The sequence below is a fragment of the Dipteris shenzhenensis genome, chromosome 33 (assembly GCF_047967505.1).
Source record: "Dipteris shenzhenensis isolate YYH24624 ecotype China chromosome 33, Dip_SZ_1.0, whole genome shotgun sequence".
Classification (NCBI taxonomy): Eukaryota; Viridiplantae; Streptophyta; class Polypodiopsida; order Gleicheniales; family Dipteridaceae; genus Dipteris; species Dipteris shenzhenensis.
Window position 1 is genome coordinate 22,959,369 of NC_141628.1, and position 16,991 is coordinate 22,976,359.

Below are 16,991 nucleotides of genomic sequence, written 5' to 3' on the forward strand. Positions count from 1 at the left end.
TACACCTGCCTCCTTCTCTGAAGATATACAAATTTGCATAAGATGGGCTCCTCCTGAACCCGTTTTGCAGAAAGTAGGCATCAATTCGCTGGTACAATGCTCGTGGGGCCTGTTTTATCCTGTAAAGTGTCTTCTTCAGTTTGCAAACTTTACCTTTTGAACCGGGGATCTCAAAACCTGGTGGTAGTTCCACGTATACCTTCCCCTTGAGATCTCCATTCAGAAAGGTGGATTTCACATCCATTTGAAACATGGTCCAACTTCCCTAGGCAACTAAAGCCAAAACACTGTGAATTGTGCTTAGTCGAGCTGTGGGAGTAAAAGTATCTTGATAATCAAAACCATGTATCTGTGCAAATCCTTTTGCCACGAGCCGAGCCTTGTACTTATCCAACGTGCTGTCGGACTTGTACTTGGTCTTGTACACCCACTTGGTTCCGATTACCTTGCGTGTTGGTGGTCGATCCACAAGGTTCCAAGTGTTGTTCTTCATTATGGAGCCATACTCTAACTGCATAGCCTCCATCGACCTATCATTGCCCTGTGCCTCTTCAAGACACTTGGGTTCATCAGTATGGATCACTTCTGTCATCAAAGCATAGTTGACCAAGTTTTTCTGCATCCTTCTTTGCTCCTCTAATCTCTTGGACTGGTGGTGTTTGGATGGTTCCTCCTCAATGGCTGGAGGTTCTCTGCAGTCCAAAAGCTGCTTTACCCACTTTGGGAATGGCCGTTGCCGTTGTGGTTCTGCAGGCTCTTCTTCATCTTCTTTGTCTTCAATCCTCCCAAGCACCGTTGGGGGAGTTCAGTCTGCTGTTGGTGGCAGTACTGGATGGATATCCCGGTCCTGGTTGTCTGGGAAGGAAGCATCCTCCTCTAATTGATGCGGCTGTTCTGAGAAGACCACATCGCGACTTACAATTACCTTCTTGGTAACAGGGTTATAGAGACGGTAACCCTTCGCCTCTTCACTGTAGCCCAAGAAAATACACTTCCAGCTCTTCGGTTCCCATTTGGTCCTGGTAGCATCAGGGACATGCACAAAACAGTCACATCCAAAAACTCTGAAATGTGCAGCTGAAGGTTTCTTACCAGAAAAGGCTTGCAGTGGAGTCATCCCATTCATAGCGCTCGTGTAGCTACGATTCAGGATGTAAACTGTAGTGTTACATGCTTCAGCCCAGAAAGTCTTTGGCAAATCTTTCCCTTTCATCATACTCCGGCCCATTTCGCAGATGACGCGCATCTTGCGTTCTGCTACTCCATTTTGCTGTGATGTATGTGGCGGGGGTTTTTGTCTCTTGATCCCGTGACTTTTGCAGTAACTTTCGAATTCAGTCGATGTGAACTCTCCACCTCTGTCTGATCTCAACTTCTTCACCTTCCTCCCCGATTCTTTCTCGACCATTACATGCCATTCCTTGAACCTACTGAAAGCCTCGTCTTTCGTCTTCAGGAAGTATATCCATATCCTTCTACTATAGTCGTCGATCAGCGTCATGAAGTAGTAAGAACCACCCAAAGCTTCCGTCTCCATCTTTTTGCAGAGGTTCGCGTGAACGAGCTCTAGAGGAGCCTTTGCCCTACTGGCCTCTTTAGGAAAGGGATGCTGATGCTGCTTGCCCATCATGCAGGCTTCACATACATTGGGCAGATCTGAAATTTCTGGTAGGTCTGCAATCATTCCACTTTTATGCATCTCCTTCAAAGAACTAAGGTCTAGATGACCAAACCTCTCATGCCACAGCTTAGTGTTCTTCACATCCGCTCGAGCACTGAAAGCTGAGAGTTCGTAAATGTTGTTGCGCTGTGTACCTTTACCAACGACCTTTCCTTGAAGATCCAGGATCTGTGCACCATTCTTATCGAATTGAACTTTGAGGTCCCGATCCATGATCGCAGAAACAGACAACAAGTTCCTCTTGATATCTGGCACATAAAGAACATCGGACAACTATTTTACAACTCCATCTGACTTGAGAGGAATTATACATTTTTCTTTTGTTGGACATTTTGCATCATTGTCGGCTGCTACCAGGATGTCATTCCCTATCGGCTGTAGAGAGGTATACCAATCCTTCCGACTGGTCATGTGGCGCGATGCACCACTGTCAATGATCCAAGGTTCATCCGCAGGTACATGAACTCCCTTCGTGCAAATCTCCTCAATTGATACGAATAGCTCTATAGGTGCTGCCTGCGTGCTGTTGCTGGACTCTTTCTTTTCTCCGTTCTTCTCATCTTTCGGCACTCATTCTGCTTGTGCCGTGCCTTGTTGCGATAGAAGCACTTGATCTTCTTCTTTCTCTTTCTATCATCAGAAGAAGATGTTGAGATATCGAGCTCCACTCGTGATATGCCAAGGTGACTGTTGTGCATTTATGTCACCGACTTGTTAGCTACAGATGCGGTTCGTACACCGCCCACGAATAATAGCTGGATGACAGCTATCCTTATCTACTGTAGTTGTGGCTCAGTTAGTATGCCACCTTAGCTAGTTGAGTTTGGTTTTGAGACCCACATATAGGGTTCTTCTATTTTTCTTTGTACTAGAGTTCTTTTGGCTTTCACAACTAAGAAGAGGAAACTGTTTTCAGCCTCCACCTATGTGTGTATTCCCACATTGTGCATGTGAGAAAGCCGCAAGTGAGACTCCTTCCCTCTCTTGCACTATCTTCACATGGTATCAGAGCCTTGTTCGTGGTAAGGAGCTCAAGAAAGCAAGCCAAGTTCGTGGTGTCCTGGTAAGAGGACTAGTGTTGCTTTCCTATTTCGAGTTTGGGAGCAAATCTCTGCAGGTAGCACAGCCAGAAGTGCAAGAGTGCACTGTCTCAGATTGAGACGCCCTTCGCGGTGTGGCGAGAGCGCAGTATATGAGGCCGTTTCGGGGCCCGTTTTGGAGGCGGAAGTTCTCCGCAGGCACTCAGAAAAAGGCCCTGTTTTTGCTCTGCGACCACTGTTCTGCGGGTCGGTGAAAAGTTGCCGCAGAAATTGCATCGTATGCCTGTGTGCAGAGATATTGGGAGTTGCAGATTCATGCTTGTTGCCTGTTGATGCAAAATCGTCACTAGGAAGTGACTGTGTGGTGAAATACCACTTTTGTCAGTTTTGCAGATCTGCCCATGTGAGGCAAAAACTGTGTTCTTTGCAGTGACAGAATATTTTGCAGTGTTTTATAATGGCATCTGATTCTCTTTCGCAGATTCTCACTGAAAAGCTTGACAAGAACAACTTCCAGGCATGGAAGTTCAGAATGACGAATTTCTTGATGGGAAAAGGCTATTAGGAGTTCATTACAGGAAATGAAGAAGAACCTGTTCTTCCTAATGTTCCTAGTCAACAGGAAATGCAGGCATTTAAAGGATGGCATGAGAGAGCCAGGAAAGTTATGTATTGGCTGTCTATCAGTATTTCGGACTCCATGATTGTGCATATTCAGGATGCAAGTATGCCAAAGGAGGAATGGGATACTTTGGCAAAAATGTACAGCACAAATACGCAAGCCAGGAAAATGCAACTCAAACAGGAGTTGCACAATGTGCAGAGAGAGAACATGAGCATCAATGACTACCACATGAAGGTGAAGAAAATTGCGGATGCACTTGCTTCCATTGGGTCGCCAGTGGATGATGACGATTTGGTTTCTGTGACCTTGAATGGTCTAGGAAAGGATTATGCACAGTTCCGGACATCCATTGCCGTCCGTGAAAAATTTCTTGATTTTGAGGAGTTGATTGCTCTTCTAATTTCTGAAGAGCAGAGAAATAGGGGTGCATCTTCTTCAGCAGGAACTTCAAAAGAAACTGTCTTCTACTCAAATGCTGGCAGAGGTAGAGGCAGAGATAGAGGAGGCTGATTTGTAGGCCGTGGTAGAATTCAGAATATGCAGCAAATGCAAGAAAACCAGTCCTATGCAGGAGGACATGGTAACTCTAGAGGCAGGGGGAGCCAAAGAGGCCGTGGTGGATGGCAGAGAGGCCAAAATGCAAACAGCAATGTTGAATGCTACTATTGTGGCAAAATGGGTCATATGGCTAAGGACTGCTACAAAAAGCAGAATGACATTATGAATGGAAAATTGCAGCAAGGCAATTATGCATCCTCTAGTAGACAGGGTGATGACAGAAATGAGCATTTGTTTATGGTGCAGCATATGACAAATTCTGTGACAAGTGCAGAAGAAAGCAATGATGTGTGGTATGTTGACTCAGGTGCATCAAACCACATGACAGGTCATGCTGAATGGATGTAGGATGCAAGGAAAATGGAAAAACCAAGATTTGTGGAGACTGGTGATGATACTATACATCCTATTGTGCAGATTGGCAAAATTCCTTTGTCTATGCAGGATGGGAAAAAGAAATACTTGTCTGATGTATTTCATGTCCCGAACATCACCAAGAACCTGGTTTCTGTTGGTCAGATGGTTGAGCAGGCTTGCAGGTCAAATTTAATCCTCATGGATGCTTTGTTGAGGATATGAAAAATAATGGTCGCTTGATAGCAAAAGGAAAGAAGAAGGGTAGGATGTTTACGTTGGATGTGGACATGCCTGAATTGAGTGCAGCAATGTTTGCACATGGGACCGGTGTAGTTGCAGATATTGATATCTGGCACAAACACATTGGTCATGTTAATATACAGTGACTTAAATCAATGCAAGCCCAAAATATTGTTGCAAGATTGCCTAAATTCATGGTTGCAGAAATGCACAAGGTTTGTGAAGCCTGTCAATTTGGGAAACAGGCAAGGAAACCTTTTCCTAGGCATGTTCAAGAGAGTAAAAAGCCATTGGAATTAATCCACTCTGATGTGTGGACTACTAAAGCTGCATCTATTGGAGGCTGTCACTATTTTGTCACATTTATTGATGACTTCAGCAGAAAACTTTGGGTGTATTTTATGAAAAAGAAAAGTGAAGTGTTTGGGCACTTCAAAGCTTTCAAAGCTATGGTTGAAAAAGAAACAGGCCTGCAAATAAAATGCCTAAGGTCAGATGGAGGGGGAGAGTACCTCTCAAATGAGTTTGCAAAGTTCTTGCAGGAGCATGGTATAAACCAGCAATATTCATGCAGTCATACCCCATAGCAAAATGGAATTGCAGAAAGGAAAAACAGGCATATTGGAGAGGTATCTCGGGCTATGCTAAATGAAAAAGATCTACCAGACTATTATTGGGCTGAAGCAGTTGCTACAGCAGTTTATATAATGAACAAGACTCCCACTGCAGCAATACATGGCATGACGCCAGAGGAGATGTATACTGGTAGGAAATCAGATATTTCTCATTTGAAAATTTTTGGTTGCATTGCCTATGTCCATGTGCCAGATGAGTTGAGGTCCAAGTTGGATCCAAAAGCTGAGAAGTGCGTCTTTATTGGTTATTCTCTGCAGCAGAAAGGGTATAGATGCTATAACCCTTCTACTCATAAATTTACAGTGAGCAGAGATGTTGTTTTTGATGAGATGAGCAGCTGGTATAAACCAATAAATGTGATGATTGATGTAGATGCACAAAATGGTAATGCTGCACAGAATTCACAGCAGCAATCACAAAATATTAGTGGACCTGGAGTGTCTCGTCTAGTAGTGGTTCACATACTTCGCCATGGACAGGCAGATTGAGATCAGGAGAATCTCCTCAAAGCAATGCAGAGAGTGGTATGCGGGTATCACGAAAAGGAAAAGAGAAGGTAGATCAGCCCATGTTTGATGTGAATGCAGGTCACTCTTATGTGGATGGTGAATCCAGTGGCTCAGAACAGAGCATTGATGATGAGTTGGGTATTCCTTCTGTTGTTACACCTGGAGCAAGGAAGACCAGGGATGTTTTGAGAGCACCTGGAAGTGAGCCTATTTTACGCAGGTCTACCAGGTATCCTGTGGATAGGCTGAAATATGATGGATTTACAACCATTCACTATGCCTATATGGTCAAAGTGATACAGGAACCAGAACCCACTTCTTTTGAGCAAGCCATGGGAAATGAAAAATGGGAGAAAGCCATGGATGAAGAAATGGATGCCTTGGATGCTAATGCTACATGGGAATTGGTGCCTTTGCCTAAAGGCAAGAATGCAATTGGTTGTGAGTGGGTTTATAAGATCAAGCACAATGCAGATGGTTCTGTGAATAGATACAAGGCAACATTAGTTGTCAAGGGGTATGCACAGACATATGGCATTGATTATGAAGAAACTTTCAGCCCGGTTGCAAGGATGGCAACCGTAAGAGCAGCCATTGCTATGGTTGCATCAAAGGGATGGTCTTTACATCAGATGGATGTAAAGAATGCCTTCTTGCATGGTGATTTGCAAGAAGAGGTCTTTATGGAGCAGCCAGCAGGTTATGTTCATGCTATTCATCCTGAGTTTGTTTACAGGTTGAAGAAAGCCTTGTATGGCTTGAAGCAAGCACCTAGAGCATGGTCTGACAAGATAGGATAGTATCTTGTCACTATTGGCTTTCAGATTTCCAAGGCAGATTTCTCACTCTATGTGAGAAAAACAGAGAAAGGGATTATGCTGCTGGTCATTTATGTTGATGATTTGATCATCACAGGTGATAGTGATGAAGATATCCTTCATGTGAAAATGCTATTGAGGCAGAAGTTTGAGATGAAGGATTTGGGAGAGCTGCGTTATTTCTTGGGCATTGAGGTGATTAGATCACCAAGTGGGATACAGCTCTTGCAGAGGCAGTATGGATTGGACATGCTGTCCAAATATGGGATGACAGGCTGTAAGCCTATTTCAGTTCCTTTGGAGCAGAATGTGAAGCTGAGCGCAGATGCAGGTGAGCTTTTGGAAGACCCTACTATGTACAGACGCATAGTAGGAAGATTGATTTACATGACTATTACCAGGCCAGATTTGAGCTATGCTGTTGGGTTGGTAAGTCAGTTTATGCAGGCTCCAAGGAAACCGCATTTGGATGCGGCTAGACGCATACTCAAGTATGTGAAGTCCACATTGCAGTATGGACTATTTTATGAGGCTGGGGTTCAGATACAGTTGCATGGATACACTGATGCTAATTGGGCTGGTAGTATTTCTGATAGACGATCTACCAATGGATATGTGTTCTCTTTTGGGAGTGCTGCAGTCACTTGGAGCAGTAAGAAACAGCCTACAGTTGCCTTGTCGAGCACAGAGGCTGAGTACAGAGGTGCAGCAATGGCTGCATGTGAGGTAGCTTGGTTGCATAAGCTACTCTATGATATGCATCAGTCTACAGATGGGCCAGTTGTCATTTATTGTGACAACATGAGCAGCATACACTTGGCAAAGAACCCAGTCTTTCATGCTAGAACAAAGCACATTGAGGTGCATTATCACTATGTGCGGGAGAAGGTTTTACTAGGTCTTATTGATCTAGTTTATGTCAGCACAGAGGATCAGGTAGCTGACATATTCACGAAAGCATTGGGCACAGAGAAGCGGCGCAAGTTCAGAGACCTACTTGGTGTGCAGGAATTGGGATTGAGCTCGAGGGGGAGTGTTGAGACATCGAGCTCCACTTGCGATATGCCAGGGTGACTGTTGTGCATTTATGTCACCGACTTGTTAGCTATAGATGCGGTTGGTACACCGCGCACGAATAATAGCTGGATGACAGCTATCCTTATCTACTCTAGTTGTGGCTCAGTTAGTATGCCACCTTAGTTAGTTGAGTTTGGTTTTGAGACCCACATATAGGGTTCTTCTATTTTTCTTTGTACTAGAGTTCTTTTGGCTTTCACAACTATTTGGGAGCTTGTCTGTCAACCAATACCTAGATTGTGATTCATAATTTATTAGTCTTTTGGCACTGCTAGGAGTTGAACATGGGCTTGTTGGGTTTGAGTGCAGCAGTGAACTCCTCTCCTTAATGTATGTAGATTTAAATAGTGCACATGATCTAGATATCTCATATCCTAGGTCCCTTATATTGCCTCCAAAGTGACATCAAAAGTCATAATGTATCTCTCACATAAGGACTCTTTAAATTCCTCTAGGGAAAAAATATATTTACATTATAGGATTTATAAAATTTGCAAAATTTTACAGAGGAGGTATAGGGAAATACAAAAAATAGGTTATATAGGGGTTTACAAAAGAAGCCTTGAACGCATGTGATATAAACATATTACACTAAGTGACCCCCTCGAGACCTTAATTGCATGTATCAACAAATATACTCAAAATTATTTAAGATGATATTGTGTTTACTCAAATTCATTTAAGATAATATTTGTATTTATCTATTTGAAGGAGATGCTTCATGAATCTATGCACATGCAGGATCATGACAACATAAGAGTTGCCGAGCCTTCCAACATGAAGGAGATGCTTCATGAATCTACGCACATGCAAGATCTTGAAAACATAGTTGTCGAGTTTTCTCACATGGAGAAGGTACTATCTAGTAATCTATGTTGTGAATATAAAAGTGGCATAGAAATTAATTTGTGACACAGCTTGAAGCTTTTGTGGTAACTAATTTTTTATCAATAATGCTCAGTTTCATTTCATTACATGTATATTATACAATTGACTATCATTTTGAGACGTGTTCTAGTGCATATGATGTCTTCAATGTTTGGTATTGAATGTTTGTGGCAATTAACTTTTTGTCAAATATGCTTAGTTTTTTTCCATTACATGGATTGTATGATTGATTATCATCTTTGGAAGTGTTCTAGTGTATAAGATATCTTTGATGTCTCCATTGCATCATGTCTTTCATTAGCCTTGATTGTGCTTTTTGTATCTTGTGGTTTTGTAATAAGCATGATTTAATGTGCATACGATGTCTTCAATTTGTTGTTGAATGTTTGTGGAAATTATATTTTTATCAAATATGCTCAATTTTATTCCACTACATGGATTGTATGATTGATTATCATCTTCAAAAGTGCTCTAATTTGGGAAGAAATGGGTCTCAAAAGGGCCTCATAAGGAATGGATTAAGAAATAGATTAAGTTACTTAGAATTGATCCCACTATAGTAACCCATGGACTAACTACTTCCTAGCATTAACTAAACTGACATAGGAACCTTTATTTTGAATTTAGGAAACCTTAGCCTTTGGATGGAGGTGGATGGTGGATGGATCAAAGGCTCAAAATGGTAGGCGGCTGAAGGGAGGTGCCTTTGGTGGGCTCCAAACTGGAAAACTTTGACTTTAGGGGGGGCATTTAAGAGGGAGAAGGCGCCTTTAGTTGTGGACCATTGGATCTTGGCTAGATCTATGGTGGAGATGGATTAAACAATGAAGGGTGGAGATTGAGGTGCATTTTGGAGGGTGGAGATGCATTTGCTTGAATGGATGGCTAGGATTGAAGCGCATAATCAATGGCCGTATTGAAGCGCCTTTTTGGTGCATCTCCTGCCCTTGGATCTCCTCCACAACATTAGAGTTGTGGACTCTTTTTACATGGATAAGGTATTGCCATATAGTCTTATGGTGTGAATAAAAAAGTGGCAAAGAAAGTTATAATCTTACATTTGCTTCTAGTTTAATAGGATAAAGCTCAGAGTTATTTAATTTCTTAACACATCCATTTGAATTTCCATGATGATTTTAAAGAATTAGAGTTTCGTTATTCTGAGTTGGATTTTTTATAGGATGATGAGACACTTACCCATATGGATCACAAGAGTGACATGGATGGATCTTTTGTGAATGAGGTACTTAGTAACTTATGTCATGTTGAATCCAAAAGTTTTGAAAATTTAATTATGTTTTTGCATGTTCAAATTTTGAGCAATTTTGAATGTGTATTTTCATTGCATGTTTTCATAATTTTCTTAACAAAGATATTTGTAAAGATGATTTCATTTTATTATGGTTATGAATTTGATTAAATGTTTGGATTGTGAATGGAGAAGATCCAATGTTGAAAATGAAAGATTTTGCATAGCCTATTAAGGTGAGATAAAGCATAATTACTCATGAAGTTTTTAAAAGTTCCATTGTATTACTTAATATTTTTTAATTGACATTATTATTTTTCTCAATATAAGTGATAAATTAAGATATTTAGACTTGCATTAAATTTTGATTTACTTTACTTTGTCATTTGTTGGAGGGGCTGGAGTGTAGTGAATTAAGAAACAATAGTCATGAAATTCATTAGAGCTAGAATTGTAGATAAGATGTATAGCCAATTAAAATTTGTTTGGAATTGCATAAAGATTAAGGCAAAAGGTTCAAATGTCATTGGAAGTGACAAGGATTATCATTCCATGAGAGAGGACGTAGTAGAATGGCTTTTCCAGGAAGGCAAAATAGCCATTTAAAATCATGGAACACCAATTTTGCATCTTGATGATGTAGAATTGGTATAATCATAACATTTTAAATAATTATTTTTCCATTGACAGTAATTTTTAATTAAACTCATACAAGTTATATGTTTTGTAGATTAAACTTTGCTCAAATAATATTTTTCAAGATTGAAATAAAAAAACAACTTTTGTTTAAATAATAAGTTACTATAAAGAAAAAGCTATTTTGTTTTACTTTTCTTTTCCAAGTTCTCTCTATATAGTAAAGTTGATAAACAATTATTCTTTCATTGATAATGATTTTCAAGTAAACTTATATAGCTTATATATTTTATAGATTGAACTTTGTTGAAATAATTATTTTTCAAGATTGAAGTAAAAGAAATACTTTTATTTAAATGAAAAGTTGCTCTAAAGACAAAACTACTTTGTTTTACTTTTCTTTTCCTAGTTTTCTCTATATTCTAAAGTTGATATAGAGGGAAAATTAACTACGTAGGAAAAAAACCCCTATGTAGCTTTCTAGCAGTCGTCATGCACTTACACATCCTTTCTATGTGCTTTCAAGTAGTTTTATGGGCTACCACTCCTCGTTCGCTGATTGTGGTATCGCTCTGCATATACTGATATATGCTTTTTGTTCTGATTTCAAATAGTATTCTATGCATATATGTGCCTTCCATGGTGCTTCCAAAAAGTCCTCATGTGCTCATATGTGCTTCTCTGCTTATATGTGATTTCCATGGTGCTTTCACAAAATCCTAATGTATCTCTTTGAATGGGGAGATGGAGTTCAACATGGATGGTCATCTTCTTTCTCAAATTTCTTCCCCTTACAAAAGACACTTGCTAAACCTAGAGAGATGTTCACTTCTATTAGAATTCCTCCATTAACAAAAGACACTTTCTAAACCTAGAGAGACGTTCACTCGGCTTAGCATTCCTCCATCTTTGGTAGCAAATGGAAAAGGTGATATGGATGGTCATCTTCTATTCTAGATTAGTAGTACAATAATTTTAATAATCATTACAATAGTTTTCTTAACAATGGTGAGCAAGAGGTAGATAAAATAATAAGTCTTGTTATATCGATGGCTAGAAAATAATAAGTCTTGTTATATCGATGGCTAGAATATGTGTTATAACCTATGTTTTATAATTATGGCTTGAGTTTGAAGAATGTAGTCATAATAATATTGACGGCAATGCAAAATGTATAAGTTAGTGCAACTTGTTTACAATGGATAACTTTTTATATTAAAAGAATCTTCTTCTATATTAAAATGAAGTTATTTGAATAGGAGCTTGACACATCATTATATAGATCATACTTGAATCAAAATTTAGCACCTAAGTTTTCTAATGGAAAGGGAGGCTTGGAGCCTCTAGATTTTGGAAAGAGGTTTTGACAGGAGAGAGTCAAAAGAGTTTGGGGATGAAATCAATGTCAGAAGTATGGACCTCTAGTTTGTTGGCTCTAATTTGTTGCCTTAGCAGCTAGCTTCTTTAAAGAGCACATTGCACACCTCCAACCATGGCTTGCATGCCTCCACCTAGGCAACCTTCCTTAGCTTCAATGCTCTTATAGTCTCTAGAATCATAATGTAGGCTTGAGGTTAGCCTTAGAATGATTGGGGCTATGTCCTGATGGGGGTTGCTTAAGAAATATGTAATATAGAATATATGCTCAACAAGAGGGGTTTTATATTTTTATGGAAAATATACATACATGAAGGGTTTTTTAATTCAAAAGGTGAAATTTTTCATAATAAGGGATACTTTAATCACCTCAAAATTTACAGAAGTGGTGTATATAGGTTATAAAAATTTGTAGCTAGGGGTTTTCTTTAATACCCCTTGATTGCACATCCTATATGGGGCTTTTACATAGTGGCCCCTCGAGGGCTATGTATATCTGAGGTAGATCCTTAGAGTTTGGCCAATTGTAGGGCTATTGCCCATTGAAAAAAATCCATTAGTTCATAAGTAAAAGAGGCAGGTTTTGTTGGGGGGGAAATTTAGGTGAGGGATTCTTTTAGCACCCATTGAATGCACAAGATATGCCTAGTATTACATGCTCTAACACATGCGTACTTAGTAGTGCATGGTCCGACATACACGCGCACATGCATGTTGCACACGTGTGGGTGCACGCACGTGCATGCACACACACACAGTGGATTGGGGTATTTTAAGCTCTAATGTTCCCTTAAGAAATTTATAGTTTGTGAGTGTAGATATAACCATAAAAAATGTCCTACTTTTTTCTATAAAACAACATTGATATAACCATTGAGATTCTGATATGTTGATGTTTATATCAACTATTATATCAATAGTTGTATGGAAATTACTTAGTAATATTTATATCCATGATTATATCTATGAATTTACTTTTTAATTAAAAAAATATTATGTAGCTTCCATCGAAATAATTGTCACAAATTATAAAAATGGTTGAAATGCATCAATACAAGTGACAATATGAAGCAATGATTTCTTTCAAGGGAGTTCTATATGAAGAACATATTCACATGTTGTAAAAGAGTTAAGTTTCAATGGTGAAAGGAAGAGGATGAGTGGAATGGGACTAAGTAGAAAAAATTCAAATTCATGATTCGAAAAATATGGGAAAATCGAATTAATGATTCGATAGGGAGAATAAATCGGGCAAAAAAATGTTGCCACGTCACGTTTTTAAAGGAATTTGCCACATCATCTGTTGATAGCATTCATATCAATACAATTTATTCGTACGAACGAACCAGATATTCATACGAATATTTATTAGTATGGATACATGCTATGATGCCTCTATATGCAAATAGAGGAGCTTTTTGTGTTCATCTCGCACTTGGTTCTCTAGCTGAGCAAAAGAGATCAAAGAAGAAAAATAAAACAAGGTAGGCCTTGGAGGTTGCTTAAGAAACCTTAGAGGTCTTCATCAAAATAGAGTTTGTTTGTGTGAGTTCTTAAGATCTCCCTTTTGAGGTTCTAAGCTCTCTTTTGTGCATGAGTTTGTTTGTGTGAGCTCTTAGGATCTCTCTTTTGAGATTCTAAGATCTCTTTTGTGAATTGTGAATTTTGATTTGTGTTCTGTTAAATAGAGTTTGTTTTATGTGATTTGTGTATGATTTTTTTTTTTTGTGTGTGAGTTCTTAATAATCTCTTTTGGGATTCTAAGATCTCTTAAGAGAACATAATTTTGTGTTTCTGTTAAGATTTTAGAGTTCTTTGGATCTTGTTCCTAAGATCTCTAAATTGTGATTTGTAATTTGTTTTCCCGTTTGATAAAGTTCTTTGGATCTCATGTATATGTGTTCCTAAAATCTCTAAAACTATTCTTTGTTTTAGTTTATAATTTATTTATTTTTAAATGTTGGTGAAGTAGTTTTATTCTTGCATACATGATTAACTTTTAATCTGAAGTTATAAGTTCTTACACTTATTATTGAAAGAATATATATGTATTCTTTCAATTTTATGTGTATGAACTTTTAAGTATTCACATTCTTACACTTGCTTTTGAATTAATATATTTTATTCTTTCAAGAGTATGTGAATGAATGCTTTATAATTTTGTATTCTTTCATCTGATAAAGTTACATTATTTCACTTACTCTTGAATGAATATATTTATTCTTTAAATTGAATGTGAGCAAATTTTTTGAAATTTGCACTCCACTAATTTGAGTTCTTACACTTATTATTGAAAGAATATATATGTATTCTTTTAAGTATTTCACATTCTTACACTTGCTTTTGAATGAATACTTTTTACTCTTTCGGTAGTACGTGAATGAATGTTTTGTAATTTGTATGTTTCAATAGTACGTGAATGAATTGTTAGGAAGCTTCATTACCCTTGTCACTACCATGACTGTGGCACCATCATTGGTGAGTAAAGGTGGGGTCATTATAAGAGCACCTCTTACATGAGGCTGAAGAACTTCTTACCCCAATGCCACTTAATCTCGATGCTTGGCATCTTTGTTATCCAAAATATTATCATCGAATGCAGATGATGTAGACTCATTCGATGAGTCCAACTTATTAGATTGCCTTATGTTTATGGATCATGACATGCTCTTGACCTGATGTGAACGTTTAAGAGTGAAGATGTCTATAGAATCCATAGCATGTTTTAGAGGTTTAGAAAACAAGACACCAACACTTTGATCCAATTAGACTTAGCAGTTCACAAAGGTTCCTGATTAGGATTTTAGCCACAGAAATATAATTTTCTTATGCAATAATTCCAATGGGGTTCGATAAATTTTTAATGTAAATTCCATCTTCATCGCACATTATTAATGTTTTTCCATTTTCTTGGTATGTGGCAAATTTAAAATTGTTCTTTAATATCTCCTCTAGAAATATTAATGATGAAATATTTTGAACAATTATTATTAACTTTGCATTTGTCCATTTGCGTGATTCTACGATATCTACCCTAAACCTCATCTTTCATCCATGTTAAGTAGTGTCTCCTAAGTAATGGAGCTATTCAATATTAACACTTCTATATTTTTTTCAAAATTACACTCTATCAAAAGATACGGGTGGATTAAAATGATTCTTTCAATGAGATCTTATTGCAACTCATCTCGAAGGCTAGCCTCATGTAAAAGGTGCTATTGTAAATTTGTGGTCATTATAAGAGCACCTCTTACATGAGGCTGAAGAATATGACGAATTGCAACAAGAGCTCACAAAAAGTCAATTTTTCTTCATCTTTCTCTTTTCATATAGTATAGTTTCACAGAAAGTATAGAAGCATTAATTTGAGGAGCTTCTAGTTTTGTAAGGTACTACTCAATATGGATGGGCGGATAAGTTTAGCTGGGATTTGATAGAGTTTACAAGATTAACAGCTGAAGACTTATTAATATTTGATTTAAACATCTTCCATTAATGCCACTAGAGGAGATACAAGAAAACAAATTCGAACTATCATTGTACAAGAAATTAGAGAATGATAAAAATTGTACAATGAAATATTGGTGTCTATTAGAGCATGTCTTGAAGAAATTTATCTCTTGTGGGTGTCATGGATGATATTTCATGCTAATTTGCATTTGGATGTTGCACTCATGAAACAATCATTTAAGAAAGAGAAGATTTTCCACCTTGACAAGTTTTTGACATGTCTTGACACACATGTGGCTTTGTTGGTCACTGACTTGACACACATGCAATTGCACAGATCACTTTGACGGTCATCTTAATATATGTACAGAAATGTCCAAGTAATCATGAATGACCTTCAATCAATCAAAGTCAATATGGTCCTTGAGAGATTCCCATTAGGGGCCAAGACATACTCACAAGCCATATATGTCCTAGTGGCATCATTCACCCACAAAACCACTTTGGTGATAGGTTATTTCATGTAAACCATTGCAATGGATGGAATCAAACTTTTATTACACTTTTATCATGTGTTGCCTTTAGCCACTCTTTTTTAGCTAAGCTATTTTGTCAAATTCGTGCCAAATTAATCACATGCCAGACCGTTCACATGTCTAATTAATCATGAGTATCCTTCAATGAATCAATCAAGCATCCAATGCTAGCGAGGTGGCTTAATTCACAACAAACAAACCTCCAAATTAAGTCTTCGTTTCTGGTAAAATTATTCATATGAATAGCAAAAAACATCTACTTCATTTTAAATCAAGAAAAATGCAATTTTATCTGACTTTTTGAATTAAAAAAAAAAGCAGACTAATTAATGCAACTTAACAATGGGATTAGGCAACATGTATGATTGAGAATATTGCAATAAGGGTTGCATAATCTTCTCAAGTTTCTAGCCAATGAGTTCATGGTTTAGAGGGAGAGAATACACTAATGGAGAGGAGAAACTAGATAATTCTTGTAAAAACCCTATGGCTAGACCATGAGTTGAGTGATCCACTAGTACTTTATCAAGTGGACTACCACCTTTACAATAGAGTGATTGGAATGTATCTATTTTTGGATCTTTAGTGAACAAGTTAACACTAATTGAGGATCAGCTCGCTCCCGCTTCACTACCACACACAGGCCTTATTTTGACGGTTAAGCATTGATTTTTAGCATGTGTGGGGTGCTAATCGTTGGTAAGCAAAGTGGGTTTAAAAATGTGTCGATATATACCAACATTTTATAGAATGTCTCTATATAGTGGTGTTTATAAAACGTTGGTATATAGTGACATTTGCTAGACTTGTAAAAGGTCATTATATCGCGACTTTGAGACACTTTCCTATAGTGACATTTTATAGAATGTTTTTCCCCATACCAACCTTTAAAGATAATTTTTTCCAATCATAAAAAAAATTTATTTTCATACATGTTTGATCCTTTGAAAGAATAAAAGTACAAGAGCATGTACATCAAGTTTGAAGCTCATATATCCATGGCCAAGTTTGAGATGGAAAAAATCAGTGAAGAGCATTTACATCAACGGCTTCCATCCTAAGCCAAGACTAGCATGACAAACAAGTCTATCTCCAACTCTATACCGAGTTGATCTCCTATATCATCATCGTACTTTGGCATCATATGTTCACCTAAGACTTGATCATATTCTTGAATAAAGTCGGGTGATTCTTGATGATCGTCATCTTCTTCCTCAATATCGTGATCTCCATCTTCCTCCCATATGATGTCATTATGCGCATCTTCCTCTTGGCTCATATTGTGATCATCTTCTTCATAGATTCATCTAGAAG